The 18,545-nt window shown below is 40.2% G+C and overlaps 1 protein-coding gene and 1 long non-coding RNA gene across 5 annotated transcripts in view; one reads left to right on the forward strand and one right to left on the reverse strand.

The window, feature by feature from the left end:
* The window catches only part of LOC145444825 (uncharacterized), a 134,265-nt gene that overhangs the window by 115,469 nt on the left and 251 nt on the right, over positions 1–18,545 (forward strand). The window lies entirely within an intron of this gene.
* LOC145445288 (uncharacterized) lies at positions 12,886–18,053 on the reverse strand. Of its 3 annotated transcripts, XR_013916946.1 has the most exons (8): positions 17,565–18,053; positions 16,385–16,439; positions 16,052–16,107; positions 15,511–15,703; positions 15,001–15,120; positions 14,263–14,452; positions 13,675–13,773; positions 12,886–13,306 (listed from the first exon to the last, which is right to left on the reverse strand). It is a non-coding gene; the product is annotated as an uncharacterized LOC145445288 (long non-coding RNA). The 3 variants fall into 3 exon arrangements; XR_013916947.1 differs by lacking the exon at positions 16,385–16,439; XR_013916945.1 differs by lacking the exon at positions 17,565–18,053 and having other exon boundaries at positions 16,052–16,557.

Genomic DNA, 18,545 nt, shown 5'->3' on the forward strand with positions numbered 1-18,545 from the left:
TCCGGACACAATAAGTTCCCCTTTGTGTGTATTGTAGAATGGCGATCAATCAACCCAGACTATAGCATATCGTAATTTTTATTCGTGACCATCCCATCGCCACCGTAACTTGCTTTGCGATGGTTTATGGTTAGATCTCCATCGCCACTGAATTCAAAAACAACTCTTTTATACTTTTCGAAGAAATTATGTTCTAGAACCAAATCGCAACGAAGATCCTCGAGAACGCCGAACCGAACAGATTTATTTCTTCGATTACCCAAATCCACAGGAACACAAAACGAAACCATTGACTTCGGCGGCGAAATGTCCTAAAGCGAGTTTGATTATAGTTTGCAGTCCTCTGCCTTTCAAACCAAGCGCAGCAGCTACTTTAGAATCCATGTAATTCTCCCAAGCTCCGTTATCAAGCAAGGCACGCAACTTTGCTTTACGAGCGTAAGCGGGGACAGTAGTGTTGGACAGCGAGGAACAGCCATTAGATCAGGGGTGGCCAACCTTTTCAGCCAAAGGGCCACATTCGAATGACGAACTAAGGCGCGGGCCACTAGCCGCGCGAAGCGCGAAAATTTTTTGAAGTTCATAGATCAATAATATTGTCACTTGACTATATTGCGGGCCTGCTGTATATCGCTGGGCTCAGTTTGCAAAGACTGGACTATTCGGCACCTGAACATATCGATATCAGAAGCTTCGACCAACATGCGTCAATGATTTTGTGTCTAGGTTTCATAGTCGACGGTCTTTCTGCGAGTGCAAACGCAAAGTCGCATATGTTGAACGACACTTTGTGTCGTAATCGCGAATATAGTTGGACTCAATCTGATACATTAGGCGTTCTTTAATTTTCACAAAGGAGCAACAATATTAAAAGCAAGAAATCGAGTGACAAAACATGTTGCGCGAAGCGAATTTTTACTTTTGATAAATCCATCGCTAATTATTCTGCTTTATTGTAGTGTACGAAGATCTACCAAAATGTGACTGGCTCATGGATCTGCCAATGCGTCGGAACTGATATTTTAGTCATCACATCTCAAGTGTTGCGGCCCGACTAATCAAATTTTTGGTTGGCGTTGCAAGTTCATAATCTGTGCAATCCATTTTTGATAATATTTGAAATTTCGGAAATTACCTCGCGGGCTACTCAAAACCTTCTCGCGGGCCACAAGTGGCCCGCGGGCCACGGGTTGGCCGGCCCTGCATTAGATGCAAGAATAGACGAGATGCGAGGTTCAGTGACGGACGCAGCTGTTTTTACAACTTGGGATCGACACATCTTATTGCAATGTCCTTATTGCTTCTGGCACTTGAAACACCTCACGTACCGAGCAGGGCATAGGGCACGGTCTAAAACGTGACTTACCACAAAATATATACTTCGACGGTTGACGACGGACTACTGCGACTTCACTTGCATCATTATTCGAAGCAATGTCTGTAGAGTAGATGTACAATCCGTGCGGGCCACGCTATTCACGGTAGGGTAGGTCTCATAGGAACGGGAGAAGCACTCTGCTTTCTCCAAAGCATCTGCAACGTGAAGCGCTTTATCCAAAGATAGTTCCTCGTATTCCAGAAGACGAAGACGTATATTAGCCGATCTCAATCCAGAAATGAACACATCGCGTACGGTAACCGACTTGAACTTGCATTTCTTGCCCAACGTCAAGAATTCTTGTGCAAATTCAGAGAAGCTCTCACTCGTCATTTGCTTCCTGGCCGAAAGGTTATAACGAGCGTAAATAAGATTGTTCTTCTTGACATACATCTTCTTCAATTTCTCCATTGCATCAAGGTAGTTCTCCTTATCGATGTACGAAAATATCTCAGCAGACATATATCCACCCATAATGACGATCTTATTGATGGTGGCAGGGGCGGGTGAAACCGATCCACTCCCAGACGATGCGGAGCAGGCACTTCTTGATTACTCAACGGCTTCAATATAGCTCTCCAACATACGCTTCCAATGGTTGAAAACCTTCTGCGAATCCATCGCACGCGGTAACACTTCCAGCACCGGTACGCGGATATTAACTAAACGAAGACTCAAGCAACTAAACGCGATACATAAAAACACTCGATATACAGGTAGGGTGTCGTGCGCGTAATCAACACAATTCATGAGATTACGAAGAAACAATAATCACCACAAGCTTCATTTATTTATAATCACACACCAGCTAAGTAAGAGACTGCTATTCCCAGTCCTGGTTGCGTATTGGAAGTTCAGGAAACACAACCCTCATCATTTTCATCAATACCATCGTCATGGGCCGTCATATATCAACCCCACAATACCGAAGACCCTCTCAAATGTAATAGTTGCAGGAGTGATGACTTCATTGGTTGGAGTTGACTGATACTGAAATTTCTGCGGAGACAGATATCGTTTGTAATCTAGTTCCAATTGCCATTATGAGCCTTCATTCAGCCAGTAGTGTGGCGAGCAAAATCTTGAGTAACCGTGTCATTCCAATCAAGCAGAGGGTCATTGATTATATTTTTTTCAGCGAGATGTGCATGTATATTGTATATATTGCAGGGGTGGCCAACCTGCGACCGTAGAAGGAAATTTTTGCGGCCGTAGACACGTAATTCAATTAGTAGCCTATGTGTTGGCGGCCGTCGACACGCAGATTGAATTTACGAATTGACTCCCGATTTCTTGAAAGATTTCAATTAATCTTGCAATTTTCTTCGTGCTGCGCGCGAATTACTGTGACTTCATTTCCCGATTTTAATATAGTAGCGCTCTTTGCAATCAGAGCCCCACAGTACAGATGCGAACAGCAGAGAAAAAAATGCGCCTAATATGGAAATACCAACTCGGAATCGTGTGCTCCTCACTATACCGACAATCCTGATAGGGGGTCAAGAAGTAACATCATGCAGCAAAGTGACTAATAACAATTGTCCCACCCGAACATGTATCCTCATTTATAACTTGCCCTACATTTTCGAGAATACCCCTCCATCAACTGTACCGGTGAATCTGATCACGTGGACTGGGAAAGGATAAATGTTTGATAGCAATATGTAGAACTACGAATATCAATGTCGAAATTATTAAGTGAGTCTGAAAACAATTTTCGCGCTTCGCGCGATTGTGTAGGCTACCATTCCGTAGCCAGTAACTACTCCAGATTTTGGTGCGTATAGTAAGCCTATATCATTAAATAGATTAGTCGAGAGTTCACCGGAAATTGACCTATATACTTTAACATGGGTATTTGGCGTCCGGTTTGTTCATTACGACTATGGCCTGGAATGCGGCCGAATGCTACATGAGTAGTCAAAATGCGGTCGAGAATGGCAAAAAGGTTGGCCACCCCTGATATATTGTATGCATTCATTCATATTTTCATTTAAGTCATCAACCGCCTTGGAGTTTTCAAAATTAGTTTATGGTATTATTTATAATCCTCCCTGCATTTGGCAGTTTCGTGTGTTAAAGGATTGAAAGAGACTATTGATGTGTGTACGAACGGGACTGGGATGATACAACAAAATGGAAATGCATATAAGCAATGGCTGTTTGACTCCAGCAGCTGCTCTTCCAATGGACGGCTAGTTTTCAGTTTGGAAAGTCGAATCGGAGCTTGGTACGAATGTCCGCAATGGTCTTGCATACCATACGTAAGACTAATAATATCAGGTAATAATGTAAACAGAGATGCATTTTCAATTCGACTCAGCACAGGAATCGCAGTTTTGAGCAGATTCCTCTCCTCTCGATTGCTAAAATTTTCATAGTTGTCGCGTGATATGAATTCATGATATATTCACGAACCAAGCCAAACGCCGCATTGATTTGCAATGCACAGCGGTGAAGTCACACTAATGAATATATATTTTCAATGATCGACATTTTCGCCCCTTTCGCACGTTTTCGCTCCCTAATCGCCCCCTTTGTTACTTTCGCCCCTGTTTTTCAAAATCACACACTGGGGTGATATTGCCCACATTAGGACCCACTGGTCTAGGCCTAATTCTCTGTACGTCTGGGGCGGTCACAGTCTGCCGCAATCCACTACTTTCTTCCTACGTCAAATTATAGCAATTGTAGGTTAAACCTTAGTTCTTACTGATGGTTTCTAGCTACGTCCGGCATACCAACAGAGATCAAAGAGCTAGTTGACAACATTGTTCGGTCACAGATGTCTTATTGACTTCAACAGCTATGGAAGTACATTACGTTAATACATTCGTTGTATGCCGTTTTTGGTTTCTACACTTTAAACCTGAAGTTTACGTTGAATGCGAAATATTCTTCGTATATGTGGATAAATACGTCATTAATGTATCGATTCAGGAATTTGGCCCGCCAAGTAACTCATTTTCCCATATGAGGCCCGCTGACTGGACAAGTTGCCCGTCCGTGTTCGGCGTCAAGGATAGCTAATCCGTGGCCCGCGAGAGGGTTTTGAATGGATCGCGCGCTAATTTTCGAAATTGGTTAAATTATTAAAATTAATTGCCAACGTAATTCATTGTGAACTCGCAATGTCAACCAAAAATATAATTTGAATGACCTCGAAATTTGGGATGCTGATCATTTTCAACTGCAATATTGTGGCCAGATCTGGCCGAATGTGATGACCTTTTTAGTCATCAAAAAATAACATTAACACTCAAGTGGCCCGCGAATTATTTCGTAAACCGCATGTGGCCCTTTCGTCAAAAGCGTCGGTCGACCCTGCAGTCTACGGGGCATCGAATCACCCAGGTTTGTCCCGCCCTACTCGTGAAAAATTGTCAGCGACACAGGACAGGATAGTAAGTAGAGCTAGTCATACCTGTATACAGGGGCCTTTTTTAGTCAAAATGCTTACAGCACATGTCTTGACATAGTTCACGGAAAACTGGTCCTCGCTGAGATATTTACTGTCTATGACTGTATGAATATGGAAATTCTTCAACATGGCTACGGATGCCTTGATCTATGCCTAGCAAATAATGCAAACCACTGTGATCACCACGGCGCGGTGACCATCCCTGATAGAGCTCAAAAGATTTCGAAACTGCTCACAATTTCGTAAGTTTAAAGTTGTAGTCGTTGTATGCAGGTATACCTATATTGTGGAAGAATTACAAAAAAGACATATATGTAAGTATGAGTGACTTCCCCGTCATCGTGCTATATAATGGAGCATACGAAGGGGATGGTATCATACTAAGCTACGTCTTCACATACATTGGTAAGTGCGATAAATATAAATCTATTTGTTAAAACTATAAAGTAGGTTTCTATTGAATCTCCCTTTAACTGAAATATAATAGGGGTCAACACCATACGAACTTGACAATGCAGTCATATCGCGGTTTCTATTTATGATTTGCGTGACGTTGGCGCATCGACAAAGCCATATCTTCATTGCTTTCTGTTAAATTGTAGGGTACTGTCACTTTATACAAAGTGCTGTTCTGAAATATCGTAATTCGGAAAATTATGTGAACTATAGCAAAAAACACATTTTTAAAGCATTTGTTTGAAACACTGTTTAAAACATGTTTTAAACAAAGTGTTTCAAAACGCCGTTTGCTTTAAATGCAACCCTAACCTCAACCATAGCAGACAATACGACGACACCATCGGTCACTGATGAACCCAACACTGCGTATCCAGCAACCACGAGTAGTAAGTGACAGATACCGACATCAATATGTATTTCCTACTTAACAACAGAACCCTGTTTTAGAGGAACAGTCTGGGCGTCGCGAAAGTACAGGTGACATCTATCAAATCTTATCCATTGTATTGGGGAGTCTGCTGCTGATCACAATCATCATGCTAATACTTTCTCTGGAGAGGTAAGAAATATACGCTGTATATAGTTACTGAAATGTAGTTGCTGACGATTACTGATGACGAATGTTAGCTGAAAATATCCGGGTTTATTTAAATATGAAAATATCATAAATGCAATTGTATGTAGTAAACAGTCATTCACCGCGATAAAATGATAAGTCGCCTTACAGTTTGGAGTAGCAGTAGAGACAAACTATCCGTCAACTGCACACGTCTTCATCGTCATCATTGTTATCATCACTCTTATCAATTCAAGATTTGACCATAATTTGTAATACACATCCTCTGTCTGTTCATCACATCTCACTGTGTCTTGTCAGCGCATTGTACATAGCATGTCTTGAGTTGGTGAAAAAGATGGGACTGCTGATTATGGAATAACAATAATCTCGTACCAGCGCATGCTTTAGCAGCGTCCCTGATACGGCATACTGCGACTTAACCGAGAGGTCGTTGTATCTCTGAGTTAAAGATCTCATATTTTCGTGATGGCCCCATCAGCAACACAATGCCATATTGTTTTATACGTTTATTCACATATCGGTAATAACTAGGGCAAGTGTTTGTTGCAGTTAAATCCGTGGAAAGTTGCATTTATTTTTGACAAAAGTTGCAGTAAAATGTTGCATTTACTTTTTCACAAAAGTTACACTAAAATACCACATTTTGCTCGGTTGACTATATACAAAAAAGTCAACTTCCCAGATTGACTAAAAAAATAAAAATGTCAACTTTCCGGCACAGCTCCCGAAATACCCGTAAGAGCGTTACTTCAGTGCTGATTAACGGTATTTCAATCGGATGTGGCCGTGTATTTCGCTAAAATCGAAAATACTTTCATGAAAAATCGAAAAAGTTGCAAAATGTTGCAAAAAGTTGAATGAAAAAAATGGACAAAAGTTGCAAAAAGTTGCACCATAAGATTCCTTCAAACAGCTTAAAACAGCATTCTACATATCCTCCAGGTATTTAGGAAGCTGCCGGAAGCTGTAAAAAAAGTTGCAAAAGTTGCAAAAACTTGCCCTTGTAATAACTTAACATATCTCGAAACGGTGATCAGCACAAAAGCAATCAGTACAACAGGGGTCACCAACATCGCATGCGGCCCGTGAGGCCCCGTGTTGGCAAAATCTTTATGTCTTCATGTGTCCGGCGTGGAAAGCGTCAGCCGCGAAATATTGTGTCTGATAGTCCCGCAACCGATCGTTCCACACCCACCCCTGGGCTAAAGTACCCCAGCGGTCTCCGGTCAGACAAATGTCAGACAAATCATGTCTTGACATCAAACCAATTCGTGTAATACAAAGGTAGGCAAATTTTCACGATCAAGCCATGCTGTCGTAATGACTATTCTACGTGTGTCGCTTATTATTGGCTATAGCACCTAACACAGTGACCAGGGATATGTACGAAATATTCGCAGGAGATCACGGGAGAAATATATCATTGCAAGAAATTATATTATATACATATTAAAATATTGCTCTGGAGCCGTCGCGACCCGAATTTATAACCTTCGCGACCCATTCTTCAAGAACTCTTGGCTTCCCCACAAGATCAAGCTTTGGCTTCCCCACAAGATCAAGCTTTACCGCGAGATAGTTGTTCAGATAGTACCGTGTCTCGCTAGCCCCAATATCGATTCCTTAGTCCAGGGGCGGCAATTATTTTCCTCCGCGGGCCAAATGAGAAAAATAAATACGTAGGCGGGCCGAGTGAAAATTTTCAGCTTTTTTCTCCATCAGTGTATTTTAATTGTATTTCTAAATTACATTCTTAATAAACGCTGCTCAGTGAATGTGTTGATATTAGGTGATGAGAAAATGACGGTTGATTAAAAAAAAGTTCTATTTGTTGTCATGATTCGAATCAATGTTAAGCATGATACATTTTAGCTCTCTTTAAGCCCCTATCCACGTTCTTCTACTAAGACTCTAATACCGTGGTTCTCAAACTTTTTAGGCGCGCCTCCCTTTATGATAGTGAACAATATCGTGCCCCTTATCATTATATCACACAATATTTAAAAAAAGTGCAACCACAATGCTAGCAATCCCAATAGATAGTCACTGGCGTAGCAGCATATGCTGCCGCCCCTGGCTCTCGCCTAAAATGCCGCCCCCTGCCCTAAGTAGACCGCAGCAAATTTAGACATAGATTCATGTTCAAGCAACCTTGTCAATAAAAATAATTACAAACAATATGCCGGGTCTCAGCCTCACCATCTCAACGTTAATAAGGCCAAAAATAATAAAGACATTTTTTGTGCAAATAGAAAATCAATAGCCGCCTCAAAGCAAAATCAGCGATAACATCCTCAAATTCAAGTTTTTGAACGTAGTCTCTTTTCATAGACAGAATGGATAAAGCTCATAACCGATCATCATTCATGGTAGAACGTAAATAAGACTTAATCAGTTTGAGCTTTGAGAAGCTCGCCTCACACAGCTCGCAATTGAAACACCAATGGTCGGATAAAGTTTCAGACACGAGCATAAATATGGTGTCGAATCAAGTAGCTTTGCATTAACTAACCACTGTCAAACATCAAACGCTTTTGCATTACGATCAAAAGTGGTTTCACTGCTCCGCACCAGCCTCTTAACCCTTTTAAAATCTCAAGTTGAACAACTTCATATAATCAGTAGTGGCTTTTGGGGTGGGCGAGGTGGACGGTCGCCCGGGGCCCCTCGCGTCGAAGCCCCCCCCCCCCCCTTTGGATGAAGCGCTTTTTTCAAGGATAGGCTAATAACGAACAAACATGGAAATCCGTGTACCAAGCAAGAATATGATTCCGTACAGATGTGTCAATTATCATCAAATCTGTGCACTTGTTAGAAAAGTCCCGTATCCCGATAATCATCACGTCCCTGCATGTAGTAGAATTAGCCTACCTAGTTTTGATGTAGTCTATCCTTGCACACATGCAATATTATAGACATGGTCGAATCCAGCACCTGACCGAACCCTACCGTGGAGAAAGATAAATATTAATAAGGGATGCCAACAGGGGGTCTGGGGTTAGATGCTTATAGCCCCCCCGGTAAGTCTCGCCCACCCCACCCCCCCCGTTCGTAGGGCCACCACTGCATATGATCATATCTTAATTCGTGTCCGTTCTAGAGGCCTCATATTGGTTTGTACGAAAAGCTAGCAATCTTCTGATTTATATGATTCGAAGGTAGGCATGACAATTTTCGCAGCTAACTCCAAAAAGTCTTCTGTAATGTGAGCTCTGCAGATTGCTTCTTGCTAGGGTCTGCAATAGATTACTCCACGGGCCGGATGAAATCATCTGGCGGGCCGTGTCTCGCCTGTCATGTGGTGTGGCTATCTATTTATGTGTTTTAATCAGGTCCGAAATATCATTTTTTCTGCCCCCGTCCGCCCAAAAAAGCACTGATCTTGGGGCGACCATAGGGTAGTCGATGTAAGTTGTTGGGCACTTACTATATGCATTTGGCAGTTAAGTGTTATGTATGAATTCTGTCAATAATATTGATTCCTCCATATATTAGGCTACTATAAAATACACCAGCAGTTTGCACATCCGGTGATTTCCAACCTTTTATGGTCGCGACCTCATTTCCGACTTGAAAATGTTAGGTGGCAAAGCTAAAAACTTGATAAGCTGATAGCTAAAATAATTCAGCTTGCCCAAACTTACTCACGGCCTAGCAAGCTGATTACGTCCAACATCATTGCGATCCCCAGATAAAGGCGACCGACCCCAAGATTTGGAACCAACGTCTGTGACTGAAGCATCCAATCGGCCTTAACCAACTCTAGGAATATACCGTTAGCTTATAGTTGCGACTGCAATCCAACTTCTTTCAGTAAATGATGGGTATTTATATTTATTTTGATAGCATCTTTTGGCAAGGGTGGTGCCTGGTGCCCATACTAATATCATTATACGTTGCATTAACTCGGGCGCGGCGCGAAGAACAATTTTGAATAGCATAAATTTGCTTGAAAATAATATTGTTTATGTTGATTTACGAAAAACTTTTGAGCCTGCTTCGAGCCTTCAAAATTCCGGACATTTAGGCATATTTTAGAAATTCCTCCCGGACGCAGATTTTTCAGTGAAATTCCGGACATGTCCGGGAAATTCCGAACGTATGGCAACCCTATTCTAAAAGCGCTGGTGAATAAATTGTGACTTTCGCTTTGCAGCAGCGCGTGGGAATTCAAAAATCCTAACATATCATTTAAGTGGTGTATGCCGGTAAACCTAGTTTCAGCTTCAAGTTTAAATCTGTCCAAAGCTTGAAACATGCATCGTCTAACTTCTTCAACAACACTGAGGCCAGCATCTTCTGATTGTTCGCCAGGCATTCTCCTTTTTCTGCGAACTCTCCGAACAATCGGCATTGACGGCTGTTTCGGAGTGGTTTCATCGCCATGTTAACATATTAATTCGTGTTTTCGGAATCAGCGTGACACTATAGCTTTCGATTGAGACCTGTGTGATAAAGTTTGAGCTCACGGGACGCCAGCTAAGGACTACCAATTACCGCTTCTTTTAGTCGGCTGTGTACAATGTGCCGAGCGAGATAGTGTATAATGGTGATGCGTCCGGCTTCTTGATCGGTAGGTCGTGGGTTCGATCCCCGGCCGGGTCAGACCAAAGACTCGAAAACTGGTATCCGCGGTTATCCCGCTAGGCGCTCAACAATCACAGAGAAAAAAACGGGGGTGCAGACTAGATGACCTTATTGTTAAAAAAAAGTCCGTATCGCATCTCCGTCGTCAAAGCATTTCGATGGTGCAGGTGAAAAAGAATACCATACCTATCTCTCTCTCTCATTGTGCAGCCACATTTTGCCGCCCCCTTGGAGCCTGCCGCCCCTGGCGCAGAGCCAGAACCGCCAAGTGGCTGCTACGCCACTGTGGATAGTTTGATAGCATGGAAGATTATGGCTGTTGATGAGAGAATTATGAAATGTCTAAGTCAGACAATACACAAAGCAACAACTATAAGCTTGGGGTGTATCACGCGGAGCGCGAATTTTTTTTCAATAAACTTCGACTTCACGCCATCCTTCTGATGCTTTCACGTCTCGCTTCCACGTCTTCCAGTTTGAGAACCTCTGCACTGAACTGTATATGCAATAGTACAAAGCTTATTTTCGTGGTCGCTGCCTTCCGAGCAATATGCAGCTTAAATAGCCTTTATGTTGAACGATGTTTGCAGTTTTCCTGAACTTCGCCCTCCCTTGACCGAGTATTTCGTGTTTTTGTCATAAGACCGACGTTAATTAAAATCCTTGATCTCGGCGACATGCCGGGCAAAAACTGAGAGGCTGGGTTTACCCCTGACTCCAGTATACGAATATTTAGTGCTCTAAATTCTAAACCTAAACCTGCTTTGAATTTCAGTTTTCGGCTTTCTTTTTTGGACATGCCCGTTAATCATTTATGGTTGATGGATATCATGAGTCATATAGTAATCGCAAGAACTGATTGACTTGTTTTACGAATTAGAGATTGGGAAACATATCACGTAACAAATTGAAACACATACCGTATAGTGCGTAATTTGACAATGGCAACAAAGAAGGTTTGAACTGAACTATGAAAAGAGTGATTTATTGATACTTCAATTATTGCTACTCATACTTTGCCACATTGCCTTTATTTTGAATCTGGATTACGCATGTCAGGTAGGCTACGTAGGCAGCGTACTAGTCGTGGCATATTAATGAACGGGCTTTAAAGTAAACGAATTTCCTGTTCATTTGATATAGCCTATGGTTTTAGTCATTCAAAAATGAATTTTTATATTTTCAATTTCAAGCAAACTTCCGCGGGCCGCACAGAATAGCTTCGCGGGCCGCATTTGGCCCGCGGGCCGCACTTTGCCCAGGTCTGCCTTAGTCTCTGAAGAGCGTTATCATGTAATGTGCGACGCTCATGGTTGGAAATAAAATGAAATTGATGATCATGACATTTTTTGTTGTATTTGTATCTCTTTCATAAAATATGTCTTCTTTTGTGTTAACTATGCCAGTCGTCCATCTTAGAGAATACAGCGTTGTATCGGGTTTTAAACAGTGTGTGAAACAAATGCCTTTAAAAATAAGTTGCAAAATTATGCCATAAGTGTGTAAATACTTAGCCAAAAATATGCCGTATGAGTCTACGGACAATTACCACCGATATACACTGTAAATTCTGAAGTGTTGCTCAACCCGGAAAATTGAACACGAAACGTGATCCAAAAATTGAACGCCTAGAAGTGTTGCGAAGTGTTTAAATTAAAAGTGTTTACCTAAAAAGTGTTCAGCCTCAAAGTGGCTGGTTGACTAGTCACCGGAACGCAGGGCTCAAAATAAAATCAGATTTTATTGATTCATAAATAGATGACGCTTATAATACCCAACCTGGTTGATTAAATACGTGCAAACATTGAAATTTCCAATAGCTGCTGTGACAGGGTTTCATAAATTCAGATCAGCAGTTGAAACCGTTTCCGGAATAGTCCATGAAATCACGAACATCAAAAACTACAAATATCATGCAACTCGTTCAATCATGAAAATGAATGCATAGCGAATTAGGGATAGTGATAACAAAATATCATTTAGTATCTTTAACTTTCGTGACAATGGCATGGAATTAAATTCATTGGTTACGTCCGTTAACGGAAAACATGATCAACACAAATCAGTAAAACATATTTATAATTGATCAAATGAAGGCTTGTAAATTTCTAATTTTATTGTAAAAAAAACAAACAATGAATACATCAGTTTCACTACCACTACCACGATAAACAAATAATAAAGTATTTTTTTACTCTTAATGAAATTGGGCCTGCTAAGTGCTAACCAGGCATCAAAAATATTCTTGGGCTTGCATTACAAGGATTTATATCAGGTTAATGCCAATCACTTTTGTTTAAATAACAAAGAAATCGTTTCTTTGAGTCCATACAAATTTTGCAGATTTACAGAAAAGATTTTGTTGTTATTTGCCAGTCTGCTGCAAAATATGAAATCTGGAAGTCATTAGGGCAATGATTCTTGAACATATTTGGACACGCCCCATTATGATAGCAAAAAAATTTCACACACCCCTTATCGTCGTATCATGAAATTAAAAAAAGCAACCAGAACGCTAGAAATCCCAACTGATAGTTGGATGGCAGTGACGGTAATAGTTGTTGATGAGAGAATATTCAAATATTAAATTCTGACCATACACAGAGAAATAAGTAGAAGCTGCCATGTGCGAAAAAGATTTTAGTTGACAGCGGGTTCACGCCCCTTCAAATGCTTTCTCATGTTTGAGAACCACTCCTTCAGGGTATGACAATCCAATGCATAGTAGCTCAAAACGTCAACAATGTTTCTGAATACTTCATTTTCACTGAAGCAGTTTTATATTCTTGGCATCAGCTGCAATCCAGGATCGGTCAATCTCTGATTCGTGGCGTGCCATGGTGTTTGCTTCTTTTCTACTGGTCGACTCCAAGTTGTGCTCCTTGAAAATGTGATTAAATTCCAAAGTTTTGAATATGTCAATGAAAATTCGAAATTTTATGCAGAAATAACTATAAATATTTCACACATGCAGGTTACACAAGCGCAGGAAAGGCGCTCGGGTACATGTGAAATCCTATCACTGAGAAGAACTAAAATTCGCATAACGACTAATAAAAATATCTTGAATTAGGTCTGCGCTTTTTTCAATTCGGTCATTGTGACATTTACATTTACATTCAGACGCACAGGCCACAGTGAGAATGCAGAACTGTAACTCAGAATGAAATTTATAGCAGAACGTCTATGTACGTCTACGAACGGTCCATGTAAATTTGTATGGTCCACAAAACAGAAAGATTACGATACCTGTTTCAATAAGACATGCGCTTGGGTCTTGGATTGTATTAGCTTGTCTCTCAATTTGGCTTGGAGAAGAAGACAGTTGACTTCATCAACCTCGTTTTGCTGAAAATGTAATTGATTGCAAACAAGATCCGAAAATAAATATAGTAGAATCGGTATTCCTATGGGTTTGGATTGCCACTACAATAATTGACCAGACAAAGGACACATTGATTGTCTTTAGTACAAAAAACTTTGTGACATCTTATCGAAGGTGTTGAATACTTTTCCTCCATTGCAGTAATTGTAATTGTTCTCAATCTTTCAAAATACTTCCCTCCTGATGAAATTTAATTAGCGAAATTATTTGGAATTAGCACGACATGGAAAATGATCTCAATTTGATGTTCCAAGTATAGTTCAGTAAGCAGTAGTTTAAATACAAGTTACCCCAGCTCTTTACATTCAAGAACACCTCTGTTCAATGTACACAGATCAAGCCTCTCTTAAGCTCATATCGCATAGATAGATAGTTATCAAGAAAATTAGGACTGCAAAAACCAGCACATTACATGATCAATGGTGATATATGAAATGAATAAATAGACTTACATAATCACATGTTTCCATGGGTTCTTGAGGCAAAAGTATTATCGCAAAAGATGACTGCACCGGCACAAAATCCGTTCAGATGACTCCTCACGTCACTATCAACATTGTCTGTTAGCACAGGCACGGTAGAACCAGGGGGTCTCTTCGAAGAGTCGACACCAGTTGGACGAATTTGAAGATCAATCCAAGACTGTTGAAAAGAAAATACTTGTTTCACAAATTTGCAATACAAGGGAACTATTCAATATTCGAACAGCTTCTTCGAGGTGCAAAACTTCAATATAAAATTGAATAGTATATGCATATTGAAATGAGCCCGAATATTTTCGGCTGAGACTCGTCAAGGGTAATCGTCAGCAACTAGTAGAGAACTAGAAAGAACGTAGTACATCAAAAATCGATCACAAAATATGACGTCACCGGCATTCAGTATTACGCATATATCACACTGGATACATTTGTATGTGACAAAAGGGTGTCTTTCATAGAACAAATAATTATTGTAATGGAAAGTTGCATGTGCACCAATTTTACTACAGCACGAGTAGCATACTTTCCTGGATTGTTAATCATTTTAGTGGAATTTTACCAGCAAACATTCATAAAAATAACCAAATGCAGCAGAATCAAATTCATTATCTAAGGATATGCCAGTTTACTTACGAAATACCGCGATGCTTACCAGTATTTTAAACAACAAATGCATTTCTAGAAGTTGCCAATTGCAATACATACTACCTGCACATTAGGGCATTTTTCATATTCTTTCCATCAGCCGCAACCCAGGCTTGATGAGTCCCTGATTCGTGGCGTGCCATGGCGGATCTTTTTTTTACTGGTCTAATCCAAATGCTGCTCCTAGAAAATACGAAACATTACAAAGGAAAATTGTAGATTTGATGCAGAAGTAAATATAAATATTTCACACAGATAGGTTACAGAAGCGCAGGAGAGGTGCTCTGCCCCCCAGGTTGAGAACCACTGACTTAGCCCATTACAGTTCAGTAAACAATAGTTAAAGTACAAGTTACACGAGCTCATTACGTTCAACTACATCTCTGTTCAGTGTGCAGTGTACACAGTTCAGGGTACACTGTACGGTACAGTGTACACAGATGAAGCCTTTTTCAGCTCATATCGAATAGCCCGTAAGCTACTCTGCGAGATAGTTCGTGAGAAAAGTAGGACTGCAAAAACCAGCAAATTTCATAATCAATGGTGATATATAAAATGAAAAAATAGGCTTACATAATCACATGTATCCATGGGCTCTTGAGACAAAGGTCTGTATCACATAAGATGACTGTGCCGGCACAAAACCCGTTACGAACGACTCCTCACGTCACTGTCAACATTGTCTGACAGCGCAGGCATGGTAGACCCAGGGGGCTCTTTTTAAAGAGTGGACATCAGTTGAACGAATTTGAGGAGCAATCCAAGACTATTGAAAAGAAATATTTGTTGCCAAAATTCGCAATACAAATGAACTGCTCAGTAATCACGCAGATATCATACTGGATACAGTTTTTTTTTTCTGCAATAAGTTGTGCGTGACAGAAGGGTGTATTTCATAGAATAATTGAGTAATGGAATGGAAAGTTGCACATGACGTTACCACCAATTTTACTCTGGCACAGTTAGTATACTTCCTGGATCGTTAAAAATTTTTGTGAAATATTACCAGCAAACATTCATAAAAATATTTATCACAAAGATAACCGATTGCAACAGAATCAAATTCATTCTCTAAGGATATACCAGTTCACTTACAAAACACCGTGATGCTTACCAGTATTCCATACAGCAAATGCATTTCAAAAAGGTGCCAAGTTCAATACATACTACCTGCAAAATAGAGTTTAGTTCAGTTACCGTATCACAATAAACTCAGAAAAGTCAAATTCGGGGATTGGGCAAAACAAATACTACCCCTTGTGATCCATGGTTTGTTGAAAAGATTGTTTGTTTGGCTGTGCTATTATTGGGGCGATTTTTTGGACCTAAAAAGGTAAGATTTTGACTAAAAAATTCAAATTCACACATATATTGATGATGAAAAACTTAATTTTGACCCCATGTACTTAAATTAGGTGTTTCTCACATAGTGTTAGAATTGTATTACCGGAACTTATCTTTATTTCTGGCTGGAGCTGTCTGTTCTTCCGAAGTAATTTGACCTGAAAAAATCTTTTAGCATGAAAATTGACAAATTTTTACATGAAAAAGAACTTATTTTATCGAAATCTGGACCCATGAATAATTCTAGTATTAGTTACATCTCGTATTATGGTAGAAATAATTAAATATTTGTTTTAGTACAACGAAAGATACTTTCCGACATTTTCGGGTAGAAAGTGTCTGTCCTAACTAAGTAGCTTGGCAAGAATGAAGAAAGAACGTTCACCAGCTGCAGTTGTTGGCCGGCAACACTGAAGTTGTGCGTACACTGCACTCTCTCTCTCTCTCATTATGACAACGTTGTCTACATCGCAATTATTCATCATACGGTTTCTAATAGAAGAACCAATGCCCACGCAGTCTTGCTTCAGTCAGGATAGTGCAATAGGCTACGTTGAGTATTTGTTTCATTTGACAGTTTATGATTCACAATGAGCAGACGATGGTCCGTCTACAACGGTAGGACTATAAAGTAGGCTACAAGATGTAAATTGTAAAATGATAAGTTCACCGACAGTGCAATCATCTATGATACAAACGAAATGCAAGTTGCCAAAAAAATTTTGATTTTGTAAAGAATTTTGGCAATTTTTGACCTGACGGTACAATTTTGACAAAATTCTGACCTATTTTGACATTTCAAAAAAAATCGCTTTAGTTAACACCTTACCACTTGGAATAAACAGTAGGCCTACAGTGTAAAATGTCTTGCAGTTGAAAAACAATCAAAACCGTTGCATGACTGTCATACCGGCATTCAATTGCTGACATTGCAGTGCATGTCCACAATGGACCACAATATCCCCTACATAGTGATATTTCAGTGTGGATAGAGAGAACATCCCTTTATCCATATGGCAAAAAAGTTACTTTTATAGCAGCTTCCCATCAGTACCGTAGTACTGGACCTGGTCGCAGCCTGGTATATTATCAGATTCGAAGCTCAATAATATCAGACGAATCCTATACTGCAAAACATCTAAAGAACATTTATATGAATAAGGGATATCAGTAGCCTGCTAAAACATCTAAAACAAACGACGTTACTGCAATGTCAAAACGAGTTAATTTTATGACTATTCTCACATTACATACATTCAATAACATTTACCGCATTTCCATACCTTACAGTACATGGATGTTATGATCCTTTACGCCATCAGGTAGCAGAAACTGCTTCAATATATCCATTTCGCCAAGTTTTTTCGTGTACCCTACTCTCTGCCTGAAGCCTGACGAACCACCAATTCAAATCCAAACTGAAATCGAGCGCGCTCTACCGTAACGAAGGTTGTGACCCCTCCGCGTCACAGGGAAATATGTATATTTCATTGAAATATTACCCTTAAACTTAGTGTTGGGTCAAGTGAGTAATATTATTTTACATATACCGTGATTTAATGTGATCTCCAAACGTAGCGATGGTTTATGAATGCAAAATTGATGATAAATAACCAGGTATAGATTTTCTTGAAAATAAGCCGCACTGGCGAAGTGTTACATGTAAACGGAGAAATACGCAGAAGCGTTGCGACGATAATGGCCCAATGCGTTTATATGCCCGAAAAGTGTGTCTGTACGCAGAAAAAAGTGTTATGAAGTGTTCAATACGACCTTGCGGATTTACAGTGATAGCCGACGTATATCGATATGGGATGGTTCGAGTAGGTTCAACAGCAATAATACCGATATTTGGTCAAAGGAGCTATATTTACCCTATATTTCAATTGGCAATGTCAATCCATTGTGACGTCACAATTGAATATTGGTGACGTCATAGTCGAGAAAAAAAACAATAAAACACATGTTTAAAACAAGGCCTTGTTTTAAAAATGTTTGTTTTAAATTGCTTTGTGTTTTAAATGCAACCCTATTCGTAATGCATCTTCATCTGCCACACTCAAATACAACCATATGTAGTCACGCTCCCACCAGCCAGCCGGCCTCCCGCTCAAAAATGAGTCTGAGCTCGCCATAGCCAATATCTTCAGCCATGCATGTAAAAAGGTCAGAGACCCAATAGTATGATTACCAGGGCGTTACAATTGCTAATCGAATGAGCGCATGGATATTGAGATACTATGCACGAGGCTTGCTTGGTCAGT

Source organism: Botryllus schlosseri, chromosome 8 (assembly GCF_051294905.1).
Source record: "Botryllus schlosseri isolate E-star chromosome 8, Bs_hap1, whole genome shotgun sequence".
Lineage (NCBI taxonomy): Eukaryota > Metazoa > Chordata > Ascidiacea > Stolidobranchia > Styelidae > Botryllus > Botryllus schlosseri.